This window comes from Papaver somniferum, chromosome 10 (genome assembly GCF_003573695.1).
Source record: "Papaver somniferum cultivar HN1 chromosome 10, ASM357369v1, whole genome shotgun sequence".
Taxonomy (NCBI): Eukaryota; Viridiplantae; Streptophyta; class Magnoliopsida; order Ranunculales; family Papaveraceae; genus Papaver; species Papaver somniferum.
In genome coordinates, this window is record NC_039367.1 from 33,926,715 (window position 1) to 33,943,068 (window position 16,354).

Genomic DNA, 16,354 nt, shown 5'->3' on the forward strand with positions numbered 1-16,354 from the left:
ATGAAATACAGATGATGAAATCGAAACCCTAAACTCGATTAACGGATGATGAAATTCAAATTCTGAACTTGATTAACATATGTGATTCTACAGGGAAGAAGAAAAAAAGATAAGGAAGAGAAAATCTAACATACAAAAAGAAGAAACATATACCTAAAGCTGAGATTCAAGATCAGTTCTTGAAAGCTCCAACCTGATGAACCCTAAAATGAAATGGAAACAAAAAATGGTACATATGAAACCCAAAAATATGATTTAACAGATGATAAAACCCTAAAATCGAAAAATTGATGATGACTTATGCAGATCGAAACTAAAATCGAAACCTAAACTCGTTAATCTTACACAGTTCTTCAAAGATCAGAAGATTAACGAGTGTGGAGACGAGACGAGAGGAGAGAAGAAGAAAGAACAGGAGTAGAAGAGAGAAAAGAAAAAACTGAAACTGAAATCTCGATTTGGCTAAGTGCTGAGATATCCTCAAAAGCACGCATGTGAATCGCACACGCATGGGAGGAAATACTCTGGTATAACTCATCGTGGGTGGAAACATAATGCCACACATGTGAATGGCAAACGCACATTCTGAAGGTGTTACCACCCGAGTGTGACCAAGCGTGTGACTACCACGCGTATAAAAAAATTCGTAACGGCTTAGCCCTGTTACAAATTTTTAAGAAATTAGTAACGACTTCCACCTGTTACGAATTTTTTGTAACGGCCATTTGTAACGGGTATAGGAGAAATAGGATTGAAGCTATAAAAGATAGCTCCGGGAAGTGGGTGGAAGGTACTGAGAAGGTTGCTGAGATTATTACGGGGCATTTACAAAAAGTCACTACAACATCTAGTCCGGATACTGACAATAGTTACCTAGATGATACAAAATCCATAATATCGACTACGGATAATGAACAGTTGACTGAAATCCTTAATCTGAAAGAAATTAGGAGTGTTGTGTTCTCTATGGATCCAGACAAAGCACCGGTACCAGACGTTTTCACCCCTAGATTCTTCCAAATAAACTGAGAAGTGGTGAATCAGGAAATATTTAACTTGGTAGAGAGTTTTTTTACTACAGGCTTCATTTTAAGAGAAATTAACACCACATTCATCACCCTAATACCCAAGATCGAGTATCCACAAGCTACCAACGATTATAGACCCATAACCATAAGCAATATGATATACAAAATCATCTCCAAAATTCTAGCAAACAGTCTGAAAAGGTTTATACCAAGCATCATTTATCCTTACCAAGCAGCTTTCATCCAAGGTAGACAGATCTCGGATAATATTTTCATAGCCCATGAAGTGATTCACACATGTGAGCACAAAGGGGTAATGAATTCATTATGGAGTTAAAGATAGATATGTCGAAAGCTTTCGACAGAGTGGTGTGGAATTTCTTGGGTAAGATTTTGGAAAAAAAATAGGGTTTAGTAGTCAGTGGTGTAAGCTTGTGCACCAATGCATTAGTTCGGTCTCGACATCCGTTCTTTTAAATGGGGTGCCTTGTGAGCAATATACCCCGTCTAGAGGTTTAAGGTAGGGAGATCTGTTATCTCCCTACCTTTTTATCATTTGCATGGAGGTGCTGTCTAGAGCTATCTCCAAGGCGGAAGAGATGAACCTTATCCATGGGATAAAGGTAGGGAAAAATGCCCCTTCGATATTGCATCTGCTGTTTGCTGACGACTTGCTGGTTTTCAGTATAACAAGTAAAGATGAGAGTCCTAGCATCTTGAAGGTGCTTGGCGAGTTTAGCTCGGCGTCTGGTCATCTTATAAACATGGAATAATCTGGAGTCTTTTTTATCCCAAACACCCATCAGAATAAAACTAATGATGTCATTAACTCACTAGGTGTAACGAGAATTTCTCTTAATGACAAATACCTAGGTTCATCTTTGTTTACTCACACATTTAAAATTAAGTCATGTCAATTCATCCTAGACAGAGTTGGTGGTAATCTTCAGAATGGAAAGGAAAATTTTTGTCTTGTGCAGGTAAAGGGGTCATGATACAAGCTTCCTCATCTACAACTCCAATGTATCAAATGAACTGTTTTAGAGTTCCACTGGCAGTAACAGATGATATAGATTAAATGCAACGCGACTTCTTCTGGGGAAAGAATGAAAATGGTAAAAAAAGGGTATTTCTGAAGGCATGGATTGGGGTTTGTAAGCCAAAGAGCATGGGTGGAATGGGCTTCTTGAACTTGAGAGAATTTAATTCAGCAATGGTAGCCGAAGTCGGTTGGCGAATGTTAAAGGATCCGAATGGGTTGTGGGTCTCCATTTACAAAAATAAGTACTTCCCAGACTCAAGCCCGCTGAACAATACCTATAAAGTTGTTGACAAAGATTCGTGGGTTTGGAAAAACCTGATGAAAGAGGTTGGAAAAATTAGAGAGAATATTGAATGGAACGTAGGATATCGAAAAACTATAAAAATATGGGAAGACATATGGTATCAAGGACAACAAAGACAATTAGTAGAAGACTCACACCAAAATCAAAAGATCGTCTTTGTGGAAGAAATTATGGAAAAGTCTGATGAAGAATGGGGTTGGGACGAACAGAATTTGGAAGGTTATTTTGAAACACATGTTTGTGAGAAGATTAAGAAGACCAAGATAAACAGTGGTACAAAAGATGAAATAAGATGAAAATTGGGAAAAGAATGGGAAGTTCACAATTAAATCTTTGTATAAGAAGCTTATGCTCAGGGGTCAACCAGAAGATCTGGAGATGAAACATTTTTGGAGAAAAATCTGGAAGATAAACACAATTCCCAGAGTAAAAACATTTATCTGGAAGTGTATCCACTCCATTCTATCCTTAAATGGGAGAATAGCCAGAATTCTGCCATACATCAACAAAATTTGCCCCTTATGTGGGAAGCAGGAAAAAACTCTAACCCATATCTTTATGAATTGTGATTTCATAGTTAATGTCTTGTGTTATCTGGGTGTTAACCAAACTCTTTATACTAATAGTCATTCTGATTTCCATTGTTGGCTCCATGACTGGTTCCGCAGAGGTAGGCTAGATAAACTAGGAGGCATAGAGTGGGCCGACATTCTAGCAATCACTTGGTGGCAAATTTGGAAGACCAGATGTGACCTAGTCTTTAGGAAAATTAAACCTAACCCACAAAGAACAGGGACAACATTATCACTATGGTAAACGGTACTAGAAGAAGTAGGAGAGTCGATAGTCAGAACTCGGAGATCCAAATAATTGATAATGCTATCTCCCTAGATACTAACTTATTAGTTGTTAAAATTAATATAACTTTGAGAGTCAGTAGAAACTCAATGGAGGGTGGAATAGCACTAATGATTTCTGATCATGCAGGTAGGATCTATGAAGCAAGATGCAGAAGCTTTGAGGCAGGTGCAGAGGAAGATCTAGAGGATGGGGCAACTTCCATGACAATCCAGTGGGCACATTAGTTAAACCATCCGCAAGTCGAAGTGGAATATGACAGTGTGAAAGTCCTTGAAGCAGATATGTATGAAGTAACACGAACTTTATATTATGTATTAGGAATCTAAAGGAACTTAGTCTGGTTCCGAAATCTGAAAACTTCATGGCAGGAAAATTAGCAGATATGTATCTTGAGCAAAAAATGTGTAACCAGTGAAAAGAACCTCTCATTAACTCTCTACTGGTGAGGTTACTCCAGGAAGTTTGAACTTCAAACTATGAAATGTACCTCCAGGGTTGATCCCGGTTTATTTATTAAAAAAAAAAAACAAAAAAAAAACTCATTTTGAATTTCAGTTTGGAAAACTAAACAGGTTTTGAAATAAATTTTTTGAAAGCATGGACCTTCGTTTACTGATTGCCGATCGAACCATTCCCATTCACTTACCCCTTTTATCTAAGGATTTGACACAAGCATGAATATCCACTCCCTGGCATTACAGTTTCATGAAATTTTGTTGGAAAGTGGATGAAGAAAAATAGCCGTTGGAGAGGAAAGAGGGGAGAGCTTGATACGAAGGGGAGAGCTTGATTACAAAATAAAGCAATAATGTCAAAGTTTAGCAACTTATATATCTTCATTCTTCAATTATGTTCAGGGTATTTTAATATCATCCTCAATCTAATACTCTAAAGGTATTAACTCATATGCATGGAACCATCCAAGTCATGATACCAATGTAACACGTAAAATCAACGAAACGAATGAACTTGATGACGTGAATTGAGCTGCCAATGTGGCATAGATACACATTGCAGACACGTAAACAAGAGAGTTTATGTATACCAATATGGAGCAGTGTTTTTCGTGGGGCTAATTATTAAAGATACCACACAACAAAAAAATGATACCATCACACGTCTGAATAATTCTCATGTTTTGGTATTCCCTGCATATGAAACATTTCCAACTAATGAGATACATAGGACTATACAGGAAATTTCATTCTATGTCTTCAGCAAACCAACTATGTGATTAACGTATCCTGTGCTGTCCTCTATTGATCCCAATTATTATGTTCCATAAGCTTATTGCTTTTCATATTCTGAGACCTATTTCCCAAAAATTTTCCCGGAATATTCAAGATACAGTTAATCAAATCCCCTAATTAGGCATAATAACCACCTAAAAACTACTCTGAAAACCGAAACCGAAAGCCTTTTTGTCCCGAGCAAGTCGGGGTAGGGCTAGAGACATTATCTCAGAAAGATTTCGTCTCATAAAAATATGGCTAGATTTTACGCCGGCTTGTCTGCCTAGACACCTAGATACTACTCCCTCCGTCCTAAATTAGATGACCTTGTTAGTTTTAAATTTTGTTCCAAAATAGATGACCTGTATCATCAAATAATGAAATATTTTTAAAGTTACCTTTTTAGTATCGGAAATATGTATAATTTGATAGCTATGTCTATATTCGTTAGGTAGGTGTTTTAAAATACTTTAAAATAATGTAAAGTTTACGAATATATGTTGTATAGTTTGAGAGATAAATCATTTCTAATTTTTAATAATAATTTTCATAAAGATATAATTATATAAAATACTTAAAAATTCTCCTTTCTCCTCCTTGCCTTTATAATTGTGCAAACCACAACTAGTTCATCTAATTTAGTACGGAGTATTAAACTTTTGAGCAATGGCGAAGGAAAATCAAACAAGAACCCCAGTTCTTCCATTAAAAGAACAATAATTTTAGAGTCACATACGATGAAAGAAGGGGGAGAAAAAAGAGACCAATGTGATCATAAGAAATATCGCACATCAGAAAATACACAGGGAGACAGTGATTTAACCTAAAATGGTACCTCCAGATCCTTTGGACTGATGATATACATTATCTGGATGCTGAGTAGATAGTATTCTGCTTCCTAGTACTCTTGCATCAACCGTGTGTAACCCATCCATTCACACCCATTATTTTGTTAATACTGTTTGTTCCCATTCAAGCTAAATAATAGCTAACCGTTTGTAAATTCAGCCAGCCACTGGGTGTGTTTCTGTCCATCCGACTACAGTCTTCAGGCTCAGAAGCTCCCAAATCTGCCTCGAAAATTCTCGACTCACTTTTAGAATCAATTTTCCTACGCCCGTCACCAATACAATCCAATATATTTCATCAAGACCAAGAATAAAAGGAAACCAACTCATCTTTAAATATGCTTTGTAAAGATTGGAATCTAATCTTCCCGAGTTTCCGCCATTTTTGCCTGTTCTTCTTTAGGAATAATCATTTTCGAAACAAACAAATTGTTTCCAACTCCAATCATTCATCAGCAGAAAAAACTTATAACCTTCAAAGTTTAATGTTGTACAATTTATATGGTCCATGACCAGCTAAGGAGAAACCAGGAAACCCAAAGGAACCCCGAAAATTATGCTAATGCCTAATGAAGAGTAGTGTGTGTGATGGATGAGAATGAATGCAACAATCAAACATTCACCATCTCATTACCCTAAAGTTCAACAACCGAAACTGAAACCAGAGAAGATATCCAAGAAGAAAGAAAGATTTCGATAGTAATATATTACTGACAGTGCCATGACGATCACTAATGCTATCAATCATAAGGGAGCTTGCTGATATTCATTTAAGTTTAGATTTGTTAAAATGTTTAGGTGCACAGAATAGGAACCTACGGCTAACAAGCCACTGCACAATAATACAAATCTGCAAGTTTTCAACTTGTGATTCAAGTTGTTTGCAAAATCCAAAAAACAAAGAGGTAACTAACCACATTTGGACTGCAGTTCCAGTTTTACTATGCCCATATGAGTGACCTACATGTAATAATTCCATTCCCCAATTAAATTGTCACCATCAGGATCATAACCCATGAGGTCTGAAAATTGCTGCAGAGGTTTGAGAAATTGCTCAGGGTAACACGCCAATCTATAAACATGCTCCATCATTTGTTATCATGCGCTCCCTATTGCTGACACCCGAAAGTTTCTTGGGGTGTAACATCGCCACTTAAAGTGCTGCAATTCAAATGATTTCTGATAATGTTAAAGACTTGTTTCGTCGAAGAGAGAAGACTCATCAAACTGCATGCCATTCAGCAATTACTTTAAACTAATCAGTACATAAAAACACAAACAAAACGAGCACCATCCTGCATCTCTACAGTGAACGGTCTGAATTACAAGACAAAGATGCTAAAAGAAAGAAACACGGTACATTGTTTCAATCTCTAAAAGTTATGAAATAGAGATGAAATAGAATCCAGAGTTATGAAATTAAAAACTTAATAACTTAAAACCTTTCCAGAATTACACGGATATCAGAATCCAGAGTTATGAAATAGAAATGAACAAATTATACCTTCGAAATACTAGTTCTGATCCAAGTGGCAAAAGTGCGACAGATACCCTCTACAACATAATATAAATCCGAAAGACCAAAGACGAATTCTATCAATGTACGAAGAACATAGATCCTATCACTGTTAATACTATGTCCTGTTCCTGACATCCGAAAGTTTCGTAAGTTATGCAATTCAAATGATTCCCGTTCCCGATAATGCCAGACTTGTTTTATCAAGAAAAGGGTGAAAAGACTAATGAAACAACAGAAAAACCAATACATATATCATCACATAACAACCTAATCTTAAGCTTAACGTCTTCAAATTATAGATTAAATTCAAACAAATGAAGAAATAGACCAAGTAAATGCACTAAATACCCTAAATAAAATCAGAAAATGAAGAGTTAACCTTGCTGCTAGTTGATTTGCGTTGGATGGGAGGTACATCATCCACACACAGCTCCATGTACCACAACTCTGGAAGTGACTCATGGAAACACTGCGGAGACACAAAAACAATTATGAGCCTACAATCAAACAACAGAAAATTTGAGATTTGAGTAAGAAGGAAAATGAAAAAGAAAGTTTGCTTAATAAAATTTCCAACAACTGAATATATTTGTAGAGTACCTTATGTTTTTAGGGTATAAGAGAAAGCTAGATAGATAACCTAACGGATGGGGATGTCGATGGATATCTAGATCAAATCTCAAACATCTCCTAGCCCAACCGTTGGATCATCCATCTCACTTTCTCTTATATGTACCCTAAAGACATAGGGGTAAACTAAAATAGAGAACTTTATATAGTGGCCTATGAGGTCACCACCACCAACATTGAGCAACAAGACATGCAAAATTCCGCATGAAACAAAAGGTTGAAAAAATGAACACCAAAAAGCCCAAATCCATATGAAGGTGATGTGGTCTCGATCAAAAAGCCCGAATCCATCGTCACAACTTTCCATATGGCAACAAAATGTAAACTTCCATTTATTATAGTTGGACTCCTAAGAATGTAAAAAGCTGATTTGAAGTGAGGTTCTGCTACAGAATGAGTGTGTCCTTGGTGATCACTAGCCCAGTTGGAAAACCCAGTGCAAGCAACAGTTTTAACAGCAACATTTCGTGTTCTAGGAGTAGCTTAGGCAACGAAAAGGATAACTCGTAAATTAAGCTCACATTTTAGATTAAGGGTCTTTTATAGGCAAAAGCTAGCATCAGATACAACCATGAGGCAAAAGTGTATGTCTGGGGAATTACATAGACATTACCTACTTATAGCTCTGAAGTGATGGAGCATGGTCTCAATTCATTATATTTTGTACACCAACTGCGAACCAACATGTTTTACCGCAAATCTGACAACCAAATTCATAGAACTAGGTAAAAAGAAAGAATATATAACTGAGAGTCATACCCGTCACTAATGATATCGATCATAAGAGCTTACTGGTAATATTTTCAGCTTAAATTAGTTAAAAACAAGAGGAATACCCGATAGAAACCTACGTCCAATATGCCACTGCAGAAGTACAAAACTGCATGTCTTCCTCTTGGCATAAGTGATCACATTTGGACTGCAGTTCCATTTCACAATCTCCCTCTGGAACTCTTGCACACAGAGGCCCTTGAATAGTGTTACCAAAAGTAATACTTTCAGGAGCCAGGATGACTATAACCCCGCTGAGGTCTGAAAAGTTACTGCAGAGATTCGAAAAATTGCTAAGGATTCCACTTGGTTCCACCCATCAATCCATAAACCTGCTCCACCATTTGTTCTCACGCTCTTTGTTGGTGTCATCCAAAAGCTTCTTGAATGTAGCATCGTCACTTAAGCTTCTGCAATCCAAATAATTCCCAATAATGTTAAGACTTGTATTTTCAAAGAGAAAAAACTAATCAAGCAACATTCCCTTTCAGCAATCAATTTAAACTAATCAGTACATAAACACAAAGAACGAGCAGCATCTTGAATCTCTAGTCTATAGTATCCAGAACGAGCAGCATCATTAATCTAATGGCAAAGGGGGGCGACTTTGATCATAATATCATAAATAACTTAAAACCTATCCAAAATTACACATATCAGAATCCAAATTTATGAAAAGTAGATTAACAAATTTGCTCTTCAAACTCAAAAGAATACCTATAAAATACTAATTCTGATCCAACTACCAAAGAAGAATCTACCAATGTGACCAGGACATGGTTCTTACCATGTCTTGTTGTTACAACCAAAACAAAGGATTTGTCAACTACACATGAAATACTTTACTGACACCCTTTATTATTCATAGATAAATTACACAGACACATCATATTTACACTAATCTACAAAACTCAAACAACAAGCAAATACTGAAAACTCAAATCTAGACCAGTTACCTTAAACTTGATGGTTCAATACACTTCTCTAGGAAACTTGATGGTTCAACTGATTCTCTCTTTCAAGGTCCGACGAATTCTTATTACGGTTTTATCAATAAAAACTAAAACCCTTAACAAGATAACGGGTTTCATCTTCATTTGGCAGTTTCACTGGAATGTGAGTAGTGGTAACGATTTTTAAGAAGTGAGAGATAAAGATTGAAGAATCTGAGAAAGAATGTTGACAGTAATTTTTGAGATCTGATTCTCAACAAGAAGATAAACGAAAAAGAAGTTTGTTTTTTTATATAAGAGAAAATGGCCGGATTCACATGAGTGCCAAACTAGGCCTGCCTGTGTAGACTTGTGTAGTGTTTGGGTTCACGGTTTCAAACTAGGCCCCGCCCATAAATGATGCATATTTCTTTTGATTATGGAATTAGTGTTTTTAACCCTCGATCACTGCCAAATTAGGCGAGAGGCTAAGTGGAAGAGTGTTTTTTTTTACCGTAGGAACTAAATTAAGAGACTAAGAGGCCGATTTTTATCCGCTTGGAGAGAAAATTTCTATCCAAACAGCTGAACATATACCTCCCTTTATTTATTTTATTTTTTAATAAGAAAATCTAATTATGGGTCACGTTTCCAAGAATTTTAAATTAATAAAACTCTAAAATTAAGCTCAAGAGGCAAATTTTTAGCCGCTCAAAGTCATTCCAACGAGTGTATGAATGATTACTGATGAATGAGTGGGTATTCTCATTCCATAGTAGCACCAAATTAGATCAAATCCAGTGAAACTCATTCATATTGAATGAGAATCCTTACTCCATATATCTTGCCCTTAGATAGAATTTCATACAAAGGTGGTTTATTAATAAACAGATGTTGAACAAAGTAAGATTAAACAATGCCTATGTGGTTGGTCTAAGGATAATTGCATTTCCAACGGATTTTAGCAAATAGCCCACATCCTTAACTCAAAGATATAACTTCGAAGTAATTTTTTTTTTTTTTGCTAAGAGCAAGGGTTATGGAATTAGTATTTTTTGCACTCATTCACTACCAAATTCAGTGAGAGACTGGATGAAAGAATGTTTGTTACACTATAGAAGGAGTAGAAAAGAGACTAAGAGGCTAATCATTAGTCGCTTTTAAAAAAAAAATCACTTGGGCGGTCTTTCTTTGGCCGTTTTAGACATATTTAGAGTTTTTAATTAATAAAATTAGTGTGGGACACGTTTTTAGAATTTTAAATAAATAAAAAAAGCTAAAAGAATGCTTGAGAGGCAGATCTTTAGCCGCTTAAGGTGCTTTTTTCCCAAGAGGTTGATTTTCAGCCGCTTAGTATCCACTTTCGCCCACTCATTCCTTCCAATGAGTGTATGAATGATTTTTGATGATTGAGTGGGTGTTCTCACTCCATAGTAGCACCTGATTAGATCAAATCAAGTGAGACTCATTCATATTGAATGAGAACCCTCACTCCATATCCCTTGCTCTAATAACTCATGTAGGATTATAAAACGCAGGCATCCAATCCATTGTTATTGGTTGTAAAAGATAAAAGAAGAAAAATGTCGTTGTTCCTAAGGTTGTGATAGGTTTGCTCGGTGAAATGGTAAAGGATTGTCCACAAGACCACATTGATTTTGTATTTAAAGTGTTTCATAAAATGATTCAGTATAGGGTTATTTGAAATCTATATGTTTTAATTAATTTACGAGGAGTTTTTTTTATTAGGTTTAGTATATTCTGTTAGATTTCTTGTCGAGAAAATCTACACATTGCAAAATTTTAATTCAAATTCTTTTGTTTTTTTAATAGTGTCTAACGAACCCTAACAAAAAGGCGCTGGACGGAACTAGACCTAAGATTGGAGGTAGCAAATATATAAGAAGACTGCTGAAGATGACTAAACCCTATTAGTATACCAAGTAATCCCATACTTATGACCTGGAATTTTTTCTTTTGTATAACTTTTCTAAATTTTATGGGAAACTAACTTGGTTTGATGTGCAACATTTTTGCAATCTCTAAGAAGTTTAACTTGCCGTGGTTTAGCATTTTTTCATTATCCCTTTTGTCTTCAAACAATCATGTCTACTCCAAGGTACTTTGTGTTTAAAAATGAGTAAGATGGAGAGAATCATGGTGGTTGCAACTGTCGTGATTTTGGAAATTATCCTAAGTTGTGTGGAAATTTTTATCTATTTAATATCCATTTCTTTTAATTCTTGTTCTCAATCTAGTAAGTTCTCCATCATCTCCATTGAGATCAATAGCTGTAAATCCATGGATTGGAACAACATTCAAGAAGACAAGGGAAATATGGAAAATTTCACAGCCCATAGGGCCGCACAATATATGCAATTTCAAAAGGTTGAATTTTCCTTCCATAATCAAAGCCTTTTTTATGTCGAGATTTCATCTATCTTTTCAAAGATCTTGTCAAGGAGATTTAGGAAATATCTACTTAAATATGTTAAGTGCAAATATATGTAGAAGATATGCATTTGATTATTTAAGAAAGAACAATTATGGTTTTATTTTATGTTATATCTATGAAACCCTAAAACCGTTAGAGCTGCATAAAGCATCAACAAAAGGTAGATCACAAGCAAACCACTATCATTATGGATTCAAGCTCTCAAACGCAACTTGATAAAATTACTAAGAAAATGCAAAGAACTTCGATTTGTAGAAATTTTTTATGCCTGTTATGAGAACCCTTAATAATGTTGAGGAAGTCAATGTAGAGGGAACTATAATTGGTCTAGTGTTACTGGGAATATAATTGAGAAGGATGCATATGATCTCGAGAAAATTAAGAAGGATCTCAGTATATCATGGAGAATGTTCAAGAAGTGGGAGATGAAAAAAAAGGTACAAATTTATTTGTTTTTAGGTTTACAAAAGACGTTGATGCGGCAAAGATCATGAAGCAAGCTCCATGGGATGTTATGGGCTATATGATGATACTTCAAGAATATGACTCTCAGAAAGATATGTCAAAATATGTTTTCACTCATAAAGTGTTTTATTTGTAGTTAAGAAACCTAAAGTTGGAGCATTTAGATGATATTATGATTGACAGGATATGTGGTAAGATTAGTAGGAAGATGGAAGATCCATAAAATGCTCAACCTAAAGTGGAAAAATTACTAAAGACTAATGTGGAGGTTGACATAACAAAAGCACTGAATAGAGGTACATGGTTGCTTACGACATCTTATCAAGAGGTTTGGGTGATTTATCACTATGAGAAATAGCCTAGGAAGATTTGTCAACAATGTTTTTTTATTCAACATGATGTTAAGCATTATGAGGAGTAAGCTGATCAAAATCGAGTCTTGAGAATAACAACAGAAAAATGGAATAGACACTATAAAGATAATAGGTATCTCATTAAGAGGATGGAGGAAACCTCGGATGACCAGGTAAATAATATGGATACAAGTTATAGTGTGAGGATTGTTAATGGTGTTGAGCTTGGCATGTCTGTAGATGGTGAAGAAGATCCTAAAAGTTTTAAGCGATCCAGAAGCGATGCTTTAGATACAACTTTCATTTATATAGAAAGAAAACTTCATTCCTGCTCACCAAATCCCTAACTCGTATGAAAATCCCCTTTATCAAACTCAGCTTCCAAATCAAGTAATTTCCTAATATAATATGGATGGTAACGATTTTCACACAAAGGATATCAATGATTCTCATTTAGATCGTGGTATGAGCATGGATGGCACTAGGAAGAATGAAAGGGGTGGTGGAACGTTTGTTCGCTACATAATTTTTGGAGTTGTGAAGATTGCTACAAGTCAGGTTAGTCTTTTTTAAAAATTTTAAGTATCCGTTCTTTCAAAAGGTTCTAATTTTAACAATCGCATCTTAATTTTTAATTTGGTCTTTGATTGTGTTTTTAGGGTTTTGAATCTAGCATGTGTTTGTGATCTTAGGGTTAGCTATTTGTGCATATGTACTAAAATTAGGTCAGTTGAATTAATTCTTAGGACTAAGGCCTTTCTAAATTTTTTTGATTTGCAATCCAAAACTGGAAATTTGTTCACACTGTATTGGCTAAATCTTTATTATTCTGTCGAGAGTTACTTTATGAAAGTTTTGCCTTGGAATATGCAAGGGTATGAGAATAAACATACAAGGTATCACCTTAAGGATTTGATCAGCTTTAATGCTCCAGATATATTGTTTCTCCCTGAAACAAAAAACCAAGATAAAAAAGTGATTAAATATACAAAAAATTTAAATTTCTTTAAATACTATTTTGTTAACCTAATAGGTTTATCTGGTAGATTGTTTTTAATGTGAAAAGAAGGGTTTGAGTCTGATGTGGTTGATATGGATTCCAGGTGTATGTCCAATTTAGTTAGTTTTGATGCTACGAGTGAATATACTTAGCTTGTTTGCACGTATGGTGCCTCAGATGATATAGGCATATCTAATCAATGAGTTTTCTGCATAGTCTGGTATCCAGATTTAACTACCCTCTTGTGATCATTGATGACTTGAATTTTGTTATTAGACAATGCGAAAAACAAGGTGGTAACCATGTTACTCTCTCAGCTGGATAACGTTAGAAACCAACTAGATATTTTGGTCTCACTGACATCAGCTATATAGGGTTTCCTTTTGCATGGTATAATAGGAGGTCTGGAAATAAGCTTCTATTAGAAAGACTTCATAGGACTCTTGAAAATAATGATTGGTTTAGTTAATTTCCTAATTTTGTTATGTATCACTTGGTTGACTTGGGGGAGGATCATGTTCTTATCCTGCTTATCATCTCCAAGAAGGATAATTTTACCATGAAACCTTATAGGTTTAATAGATGTTAGTTTAAAAATAGTAACTGTAATCCTATGATTACTGAGAATTGGAACCATCTTTAATATAAACTTACCAGGTCCTTGAAAAATGTGAAACATGTTTTAAGCCAGTGGAATGGGGTTACTTTTGGTAACATTCAGACTAAGTTTAGTCAAATTCAGGGTCCGAAAATTGTCACTGACTTAAAAAAATCAGCTCAAGCATCTGTATGATGTCTAACAAAATTTTTATATGCAAAGGGATAAAGAGCAGGATAAAACAATAAATATTTTCAGGATAAGGTTAAATTCTGGAAGCGAAGAAGTTAAATTGAGTCTATTCCGTCTAATATAGGAATTTGGTTAACTGATAAAACTAGTATTGCTAGTAAATTTAAAGATCATTTTTCAAAGGTTAGTAAGATTTTTAATCCTGAATTTTTTTTTGATGAGTTTAACACCTTGTATCACTGATGAGGATAATCATATGCTTCTTCATTCTCTTACTGTTGTGGAATTTAGAAATGTCCTTTTTCAATTGCATCCACGAATGTCTTCAGGTTCATATGGATATCCACCCTGGTTTCTACCGGAAAATGTGGAATATTGTGGGTGACAATGTTCTTAATACGGTTAATGCTTACATTCATTCTAGTTACTTAAACAATACCTAAGTCTGAAAACCCTAAGAGTGCTTCTGATTACATGCCTATTAGTCAATGTTTCTTACAAAATCATTTCTCAGTTGTTATCCACTAGATTAAAAAAGTTGATGGATAAATTCATAAGTGTTTTCAAAGCAGCTATACTTTCATCTAGGTTAATAACTAACAACATAATTATATCCAATGAAATAGTTGACACAAAAAAGTGTAGAGATGAGAAAGGCCTCATAGCATTCAAGTTGGCCTTGTCTAAGTCCTTTGATAGGATTAAGTGGAACTTCTTGATTCATACTCTTAAAATATTATGTTGGTGTGATATGATTTATGAATATAACAATGTGTGTCAACTTTCTCAGATTTTATTCCTTTTAATGACAGTCTTGGTGAGGTTTTTTATCCTACAAAGGGTCTTAGGCAGGGAGACCCTTTGTAACCTTATATGTTTATAATTTGTATGGAATCTTTTTCTCGCCTGCCTGCGGATGCTGAAAATAGTGGAAAAATTCAGGAAGCTAGTTTACAATTTGTACGGAATCTTTTTCTGGCCTGCCTGTGGATACTGAAAATAGTGGGAAAATTCAGGAAGCTAGAGTTACGAAAAACTGCCCTTCCATTAGTCACTTATTTTTTGCGGATGACCACTTAGTTTTTGTTAGGGCTACTTTGATGGAGCCAAGAACCTAGTTGAAATTATTCACATGTTTAGTAAGTTTTCATGGGAAGTCCTTTAACTTTGATAAGTCGGGGTTGACTTTCAGTCCAAAAACCAATCCTAATGTTAGAAACCAGATTGTTTAACCCTTTGTCTATTAATTATTATCCTTTACCTCTTATTGGTTTGAATGTATGTGCTTCGAAAGTATTGTTGAATGACTTTGGTTCTCACTATCCACCATTGTAGATACTTGATTCTTAAACTATGCAGGTTTATAAAGAAAAAACCATAGAAATTCCCAAATTCTATATTCCCTGTCCACTTCCAAGTGTAGAAAAGATTAAGTGTGGAGTAAACTTCTATAAGGAGATAACTTCACTTTTATTTTCTCGTACTAATATTGTGTGAAACTAGTATTGGAAATAATGTGTTACACATGGGGATTCCCAACTTTTCAAGATTGTTGATATATGGGGGAGTCTATCTTGCAAGTCAGGCTGACGATTTTAAACCAACCATTGCATGGGAGGCAACTCATTGGTTTAGCACTTTTTTTTTGCTTGTACTTAGTTGATACGTATTGATCTCTATACCTTGGTAGCTATTACTCTAAAGGCAGAATTCAGAATAATAATAGACGAGAAACTTAGAAAACAGAGCAAAAATAGGAATACAAAGAAAAATATATTCTCTAGACTATGAACAAGAAAACGATTATAATTCTCTTTTTGTTACGCTCACAATCTCTCCAAACAGTGGATCAACCTTAAACTGTTTTGCTAGGTTTTTTGTGCCTAGTATCTGTCCTTAGATATTAGCCAAAGCCCTCTATTTATAGCCTTCATCGTACTCAGCCGACCAAGGACTTCTATTAGGAATCTATTTCCTAAACTAAGAGTATTTCCTAAAACAAAACTATTCCCTAACTAGGAATTCTGCCTAAACAAGGATTCCTGACTAGAATAGGATTCTTCCCTCAACTTAGCTTGAGGTTAAATAAGTTCCCTAAAGGAGTACGGATACACCTGTATCATG

General features: G+C 35.2%; 1 long non-coding RNA gene across 2 annotated transcripts; it reads right to left on the reverse strand.

Moving 5' to 3' along the window:
- Nucleotides 1–6,047: 6,047 nt before the first annotated feature.
- On the reverse strand, nucleotides 6,048–9,433 carry LOC113319235. 2 transcript variants are annotated; one of them, XR_003345253.1, is made up of 5 exons: nucleotides 9,192–9,433; nucleotides 8,316–8,645; nucleotides 8,078–8,164; nucleotides 7,214–7,303; nucleotides 6,048–6,476 (listed from the first exon to the last, which is right to left on the reverse strand). It is a non-coding gene; the product is annotated as an uncharacterized LOC113319235 (long non-coding RNA). The 2 variants fall into 2 exon arrangements; XR_003345252.1 differs by having other exon boundaries at nucleotides 8,301–8,645.
- Nucleotides 9,434–16,354: the final 6,921 nt, after the last annotated feature.